This window comes from Chiloscyllium plagiosum, unplaced genomic scaffold, assembly GCF_037043375.1.
Source record: "Chiloscyllium plagiosum isolate Xiang-an unplaced genomic scaffold, Cpla_swu_hap1 HiC_scaffold_20, whole genome shotgun sequence".
Lineage (NCBI taxonomy): Eukaryota > Metazoa > Chordata > Chondrichthyes > Orectolobiformes > Hemiscylliidae > Chiloscyllium > Chiloscyllium plagiosum.
In genome coordinates, this window is record NW_028270158.1 from 61,592,124 (window position 1) to 61,601,166 (window position 9,043).

At 43.6% G+C, this 9,043-nt stretch overlaps 1 protein-coding gene across 1 annotated transcript in view; it reads left to right on the forward strand.

Annotated features, from left to right (window-relative positions):
• Nucleotides 1-8,108, forward strand: part of snrnp25 (small nuclear ribonucleoprotein 25) — a 55,271-nt gene extending 47,163 nt beyond the window's left edge. Inside the window, exons 7-8 of the transcript XR_006314743.2 lie at nt 2,850-3,113; nt 7,698-8,108. The gene's annotated coding sequence lies outside the window, so the exon portion shown is untranslated. The remainder of the gene's footprint in view (nt 1-2,849; nt 3,114-7,697) is intronic.
• Nucleotides 8,109-9,043: the final 935 nt, after the last annotated feature.

Consider the following 9,043-nt stretch of genomic DNA (forward strand, 5'->3'; position numbering starts at 1 on the left):
AAGAGGCATTGCTGCTCCTCTCAGCCCCATAAACAGTGCTGTTGGATCATCTACCAGGGCCTCATTGACTTTTCCCTGTACTGTGGCCTGAAAAAGCCCAACCTCAAAGACAGACTACATACGAGGCATACAGAGTCAGTTTAATATTCAAGTCGATAACCCACCTTCAGATGTTCATAGGATCCCTACATAGGTTTATGATACATTTTAGATTCACGCTACACCAGGGAGGCTAACTAAATATTGGAAGTGGAAGAGAACCACTTACGAAATTATGGGTCACAGAGTCACCAAAGACTCATAGGATGTCTACATAGGTTTCCTCTGGGTGCTCTGGTTTCCTCCCACAGTCCAAAGATGTGCAGGTCAGGTGGATTGGCCATGCTAAATTGCCCATAGTGTGTAGGGATGTGCCTTAGTTAGGGGAAAATGTAGAGGAATAGGGGAATGGGTCTGGGTGGGTGACTCTTTGGAGGGTCGGTGTGAACTTGTTGGGCCGAAGGGTAAAAGACCCTTCGGCCCAACAAGTTCACACCGACCCTCCAAAGAGTCACCCACCCAGACCCATTCCCCTATTCCTCTACATTTTCCCCTAACTAAGGCACATCCCTACACACTATGGGCAATTTAGCATGGCCAATCCACCTGACCTGCACATCTTTGGACTGTGGGAGGAAACCAGAGCACCCAGAGGAAACCTATGTAGACACGGGGAGACTGTGCAAACTCCACACAGACAGTCGCCCGAGGCTGGGAGCTCACTTGCTGTACATTGATCATGTAACAGCAGGGGGTGGGGGGGGGGGGGGGGTTGGCAGCAGAGAGCCTAAAATCCCAGGTTACTTTGGGGAATTATTCATCATCAAGATTGTTACATCGAAATGACAGTATTACACAAATTGGCACTGACCAAAAAACATTGTGATCCAATTAATATCTTTAATGCAACAATGTTTCTGTAAAAATAGATGTTCTAGTTGTACTTTCATCAAAGACTTTAGAGAAGTTTCTATGAATTATGTTAAACAAATCTACTGGTTTGTGAAAATCTACAAATTGAGGATATATATGTAGTTGAATGGATAAGGAAGAACAATGGATTGATGTATTTGGATTTTCAGAAGTCTATTAATAAGGTCCCTCATAAGAGGTTACTTAAAGTGAAAGCAGATGGAATGCAGCTAACGCATTGGTACAATTGGGAATCGGTTGACAGACAGAAAACAGTGAGAATAAATGGATCTTTATCTGAGTGACAGGCAGTGATTAGTGAGGCACTGCAAGATCAGTACTTGGTCCCCAGCTATTCATTATATACATGATCGACCTGAATCAGGGATCCGATATTTTGAAGACAACACCAGAATGTGGGTGATCGGATTTGTGCTGGAAAAGCACAGCAGGTCAGCCATTATCCGAAGAGCAGGAAAATCGACGTTTCGGGTAAACGCCCTTCATCGATTTTCCTGCTCCTGCGATGCTGCCTGACCTGCTGTGCTTTTTCAGCACCACCTTAATCTCGACTCTAATCTCCAGCATCAGCTGAGATTGTGGGGGATGGTGAGTTGTGAGGGGGATGTAAGGATGCTTCAGGGTTGAGTGAGAGTTGGCAGATGCAGTACGACGTGGCTAAAAGTGAAGTTACACTCTTTGGTGTGAAAAACAGAAAGGGAGAATACTATTTAAATGGCGATACTCTGGGAGGTATAGATATACACAGGAATCTGAGTGTCCTTGTAAACCGGTCAGTAAGGGACGTAGACAGGAAGGTAGGGCAAGTAATTAGGAAGGCAACTGTTGGCCTTCTGTCCGAGAGAATTTAAATTCCGAAGTCAGGATATCTAACTATAGGGCCTTGCTGAGACCTCACCTGGAATCTTGTGTGTAGTTTTGGCCCCACCATCTAAGATATACTCGCCATAGAGAGAATGCAGTGGAGTTCAGTAGGCTGCCGCCACGGATGGCAGGACTTTCTATAAGGAGGGATCGGTTCAAACAGGCCTATATTCACCAGAGAGAATCTGATTGAAACATCAAAAGTTAGGTCTAAGCTGGTCAGACTTGATGCAGGGAGACTGTTTTTCACAGTTAAGATTAGAATGGTGCTGGAAAAGCACAGTAGGTCAGGCAGCATCCGAGGAGAAGGAATGGGCTTTTGCCCGAAACATCGATTTTCCTGCTCCTTGGATGCTGCCTGACCTGCTGTGCTTTTCCAGCACCACTCTAATCTTGATTCTGATCTCCAGCATCTGCAGTCCTCACTTTCGCCTGTTTCTCACAGTTGGAGAGTCTGCGATTATGGGGTGGGCCATTTCAGAACTGAGATGAGGAATCATTTTGTCTCTGAGGATAGCGAGCCTGTGGAAAGATCTATCACAGAAGTCTATGGAGGCCAAGTCACTGAATATTTTCAAGAAGAAGACAGATATATTTTTAGATTTTAAAGGCATTAAAGGGGTATACAGAGAAAGTGAGAATATGACATTTGGATAGAGGACCTGCTGTGATCATATTAAATTAAGGCGCAGGCTCAAGAGGGTAAATGGCCTACTCCGGCTCTGGTCTCTATGTTTCTGTTCTTTTAATGATTTAAACTTGATTTCATGGGGGGGATCTTTAAATCAACAGTGTCTTTGTTAAACTAACAGCACTGGTCATTTCAGCCTGAAAGCTGTTCATTAGTGTATCTTTACAAAGGTTCAGCCGAAAGTGAATTGTGGATGCGCAGCCTGAAGATGTGAAAACAGCCACATTCGAGCCACCTGTTATTTTATTGTGACAAAATGTTACGACATCTTAAAACCGTTCACATTCCTAACGTTGTTTTTATCTCTTTGGTGATCATCTAGGAAATCTGCAATGGAAAAGGTGAAAGTTCCTCGAGGCCCAGAGCAGACACACGTCTCACAAACTCAAGCGCAGCCTTCGACTGTGAACATAAATCGACAATCTGACCCTACGTTTGAAACATCACCTGTACTTGTCAGGTTGTTTCTCACCGACCACTCTGTACGTGCAGTTTGGCCCAGCTGTGTTCATAAAGTGATGACTCAACTTACTTTCAAAGTCAGTCTCCTGTGTTGGATCCTTTTTACTACCTTGATATTTTTGGGGTGAGTGCTTCAGATTTTAACTTAGCTCCGCAATTCATTCGACCTGAATAATTTCCAGAGAATCTTCTGCAAATATCTCTTCCCACCATTGCTTAGATTTTCTTGCAGATTTTCAGCCATGTGACCCTTGTCCTAGATTTTGTAAGGTTGTGTCTGATAAATCACATTAGGTTCAGGCTTGTATAGATATTTTTCGAATCAACCTTTTCAGAGATGTTATTACAGAACTCTGGACCGGGTGTGACTTGATCCGGATGTCCTAGCTCAGAGGTATGGACATTAAAATTGCAATACAAGAACCCTATAGAACTTGAAACTCTTTCTCCTTGTCGATAGAGTTTATTGACTACTCAGTCACACAGCTCATTCCACACTCACATTTTTACAGGTGTGCCTCATACATATTTCCAATGGAACCTGTTCCAATCTGTTATAACATACCTCTATGGTGCATGGGACTTGAATCTAGGCTTCCTGGCTTTGAGGTAGAGACACTACCATAGTGCCACAAGAATCCTTAAAATTCACTATCTGCCATAGTGAGATTCAAACCAACATTGTCAGGACATCAGCCCACTAAAGCAGCACCTCCACATTATTACCATCAAGTTTGTAAAGTGTTGTGAAGGTAGAGAGTAGTAAATATTGGTTATCGCTGAGTACATAAGAGAGGAATCAGCTGGGATACTGGGGACTATTAGCCTGCACAAGTCAATAAACTCTCTCTACACAGAAAAGCAATGTGCCTTGGTTTCTCTCTCATTAGTTATAGCCATAGAATCATATAGATGTGCAGCATGGAGACAGACACTTCATCCCAACATGTCTACACTAACCATATTTCCTAAATTAGTCTATCCATTTGACAGAACTTGGCCTATATCCCTCCAAATCCTTGTAATCGTATCAGTTCCTCTGGCAGCTCAGTCAACACATGCATCACTTTCTGTGTGAAAAAGTTGCCCCCGAGGTCCATTTTAAATCTTTCCCCTCTCACCCTAAACCTATGCCCTTTGGTTTTGGACTCCCTTACCGTGGGGAAAAGAGCTTAGCTATTCACCCTATCCATGTCATTCATGATTTTCTAAACTTCAATAAAGTCACCCCTTAGCCTCTGACACTCCAGGGAAAACAGTCCCAGCCTATTCAACCTTTCCCTATAGTTCAAACCCTCCAACCCTGGCAATATCCATGTAAATTTGTTTTGAACTCTTTCAAGTTTCACAACATCATTCCTTTAGCAGGGAGACCTGAATTACATGTAGTATTCCAAACATAGCCTAACCAACGTCCTGTACAGTCGCATGTTGACCTCCCAACTCCTGTACTCAATACTCTGACCACTAAAGGAAAGCATACCAAACATTTTCTTCACTATCCTATCTACCTGAGACTCTACTTTCAAGGAGCTATGAACCTGCACTCCAAGCTCTCTTTGTTCAGCAACACTCCCTAGGACCTTACCATTAAGTGTATAAGTCCTGCTAAGATTTGCTTTCCCAAAATGCAGCAGCTCGCATTTATCTGAATTAAACTCCATCTGCCACTTCTCAGCCCATTGGCCCATCTGATCAAGATCCTGTTGTAATCTGAGGTAACCCTCTTCGCTGTCCACTACACCTCCAATTTTGGTGTCATCTGCAAATTTACTAACAATACCTCCTATGTTCACATCAAAATCATTTATTTAAATGACAAAAAGCAGTGGACCCAGCACAATCCTTGTGGCACTCCACTGGTCACAGGCCTCCAGTCTGAAAAACAATCCTCCACCACCACCCTCTGTCTTCTACCTTTGAGCCAGTTCTGTATCTAAATGGCTAGTTCTCCCTGTATTCCATGTGATATAACCTTGCTAATCAGTCTCCCATGGGGAACCTTGTCAAATGCCTTACTGAAGTCCATATAGATCATGTCCACTGTTCTGCCCCCATCAATCCTCTTTGTTACTTCTTGAAAAAATCTCAATCAAGTTTGTGAGACATGATTTCCCATGCACAAAGCCATGTTGACTGTCCCTAATCAGTCCTTGCCTTTCCAAATGCATGTAAATACTGTCCCTCAGGATTCCCTCCAACAACTTGCTCACCACTGACATCAGGCTCACCGGTCTATAGTTCCCTGGCTTTTCCTTACCACTTTTCTTAAATGGTGACACCATGTTAGTCAACCTCTAGTTTTCCAGCACCTCACCTGTGACTATCGATGGTACAAATATCTCAAAAAGGGGCCCAGTAATCACTTCCCTAGCTTCCCACAGAGTTCTAGGGTACACCCGATCCATGATGTTGTGCTGAATATTAGGCCAAATTAAACTAATCCCTTCTGCCTGCCCTTGGTCCATATCCCTCCATCCTTTGCCTATTCATGTGCTTATCCAGAAGTCCCTTAAATGCCCCTATTGTATCTCCCTCCACCACCACCTCTGGCAGTGTGTTCCAGATCCTACCACTCTCTGTGTAAAAATAACTTGCCCCTCACGTCTCCTTTGAAGTTTTCCCCCTCTCACCTTAAATGCATGCTCCCTCAACTCTGGGAACAAGATTCTGACTGTCAGCCCTATCTATGTATCCCATAATTTTGTAGACTTCTATCAAATCTCCCCTCACTGCCGCTCCAGAGAAAACAATCCCAGGTTTTCTAGCCTCTCCTTACAGCTCACACCCTCTAATCCAGGCAGCATCCTGGTAGCCGTCTGCTGCACCCTCTCCAATGCCTCCACATCCTTCCTGTCATGTGGCCACCAGAACTGATAGAAGGCCAGCCTGTTTTATCTTTCCCCAGAGGACAATCCTTTCATCCCAGGAGATAGATTGATGAATCTTTATTGTATTCCCCACCAATGGCAAGTAAAGAAATAAAACTGCAGGCAATACTCCTCATGTGTTTTCACCAAGACTCTATACAATTTCAGTAAAACGTCTTTACCCCTTAACTCAAATCCTCTTGGAACAATAGCAGATTATTTGCCTCGTTTGCTAAACCTACATGTTAGCTTTCAGTGAATAATGGCACCCTTTTGGAATTCAATAATTCCAAGCCTCACTCACTTCATGTCTTTCATTCGCCTGGAAGTGTCTTTGCATCCACCTCATGATTTACAGGCTCACCTAGGGCGACACAGTGGCACAGTGGTTAGCACTGCTGCCTCACAGTGCCAGAGACCCGGGTTCAATTCCCGACTCAGGCGACTGACTGTGTGGAGTTTGCACATTCTCCCCGTGTCTGCGTGGGTTTCCTCCGGATGCTCCGGTTTCCTCCCACAGTCCAAAGATGTGCGGGCCAGGTGAATTGGCCATGCTAAATTGCCCGTAGTGTTAGGTTAAAGGGGTAAATGTAGGGGTATGGGTGGGTTGCGCTTCGGCGGGTCGGTGTGGACTTGTTGGGCCGAAGGGCCTGTTTCCACACTGTAAGTAATCTAATCTAATCTAGTTTAGCATCATCTGCAAACTTGGAAATGTTACACTCATTCTGCTCACTGAAATCGTGAGGCTAAGTGAGTGGACTTGTTCCGTGGAGATCAGTGGAGAAAGGTTGACCCTCCTGAAATTCTTGGAGTTCCTTTAACCAATAGCTTTCCCCTGCATTGTTTCAGCTTGGACAAACTGTGAGGTATCACAGGGGGACTGAGCTCCAGTGCACAGTGGTGACCTTGGCACTCATCTATTCCCTGTTCAGCTGGCATCTTGTCTCACCCTGCACAGTCTGTTGTTGCACTTGCCACAGGTCATAAAGTCATGTAGTCATCCAGCATGGAAACAGATCTTTCAGTCCAGCCAGTCCATACCGAACATAATCCCAAACTAACCAATCCCACCTGCCTGGTCCTGGCCCACATCCTTCCAAATATTTCCTATTCACGTACTTATCTAAATGTCTCTTAAACATTGTAATTGTGCCCATATCCATCACCTCCTCAGGGAGTTCATTCCAGACATAAAATATTCTCTCTGTAAAAGATTTGCCCCTCATGCCTTTTTAAAATCTCTCTCCTCTCACCTTAAAAATGTCTTGAAATCCCCCATTCTAGGGAAATGACATCTACTATTAACCCTACCTATGATTTTATGAAGTTTTATAAGGTCACTTCTTAACTTTCTATACTCCAATAAAAAGCTATCCAGCCTTTCTTTATAACTCAAACCTTCCACCCTTGGAACTATCCTGGTAAATCTCTTCTGAACCCTCTCCAGCTTTATAATATCCTTCCGTTAACTGGAAGACAAGAACTGGACAAAGGGGCCTGATCAATGTCCTGTACATCCCAACACCTACACTCCAAGGACTGAGCAATGAAGGCAAGTGTGATAAACTCTCATTGCTTCCGACCTCCCAACCCCTTGACATTTCCAGGAGGTCCCATTCTTCCAACCCCCAGTGTGTGAGCCATTTAACCTCCATCGCAGGACTTTGGTCCCTTCAATGGAACTGTCAAATTTTACATTCGTGCAAAGAAAGAGTTTGCTGGTATACAAATTCTTGAATACAGGAATTAATTCTGTTAGTCCTTGTTTCATGATGTAACTTGTAACTAGAAACTCTCTCTCTATAATAAATTAGGAATGATTTCTCTTTTGTTTGCAGATGTTGCCTGGGCTGCTGTTTCATTCCCTTTTATGTGAATGATCTGAAGGATGTGAAACATAATTATCCACGCTGCAATTTTAATAATTACACTTACAAACGCATATAATGCTCACTCATCACACTTACCTTTTGCTGTCAAATATGGCTGAACAATGTATTGTAGTCAAATTTTGTACTGTTTCTGAAATGACTCTTCTTCATAAAACTATTTTTTTGGGGGGTTTCTATTTTGTTAGTGAAGTTAAAATAATAGTTTTAATTCATGTCTGTTACTTTATAACCATCCTCTCTCATGCGATCCTGCCTTTAGGAGCTTCTCTAAGGAGTGTACTGTGTAATCAAAGTATCAAAGTTATACTGTGAGTCACATTCCAGTCAATAATAAAGTTGCTTGACTGTTTGGATGAATTTCAAAGCTTTGGTCAGCCATAGTCTATTAAGGAAGGCCAACTACATCACTTGGAAGCAGGATTTTTTTCAGGCTAGAGTTAAACTGCAGCCTACAGAAACACCAGCTTCTTGGATGAAGTATTTAAATAGTCATTGGATAGGCATATGAACGAGAATGGAATAGTGTAGGTTACATGGGCTTCTGATCCCACAGGTCAGCACAACATGGAGGGCTGAAGGGCCTGTACTGCGCTGGAATGTTCTGTGTTCTATGTTCTAAGTTTGTAGATTGTGGTAATTTTATGTAAATTATATTGCTGAGATACACAGGGGTTGAAGGAATTCGTTTTATTCATTATTATACATCCCACCAACTCCTCCCAAAACAAAATATTTTGGTGTGAATTTGAAAGCTTCCTTTGAGGTTTTGCTCTTGTATGGGGCGGCACGGTGGCTCAGTGGCTAGCATTGCTACCTCACAGCGCCGGGGACTTGGGTTTGATTCCAGCCTCAGGCGACTGTCTATGTGGACTTTGCACATTCTCCCCGTGTCTGTGTGGGTTTCCTCCGGGTGCTCTGGTTTCCCCCCACAGTCCAAAGGTATGCAGGTTAAGTGAATTGGCCGTGGGAAATGCAGGGTTACAGGAGGGTGGGATGTTGTTCGGTGAGGGCTGAATGCCTGCTTTATGCTGTAGGGGTTCTATGACTTTTATATTGTCTCCTTTAGATGAAGGTGTAGTTCAGTTCATTTGGGTTTAACTCAGTTCAATTTTTTTCTTCATTTTGAAATAGGTTGATGTGTTTAGTATGGTAGGTTTAGAATGTTTATCGACTCCCAAGTCATCAGTGAGTTCTGCAGTCTAGAAGAATCCATGACCTTTGGGCGTTCAGGGCTGGGTGGGGGCCAGGGTCGGGGGTGGGGGGCGGGGGGAGCAAGCAAAACAGAAGACATC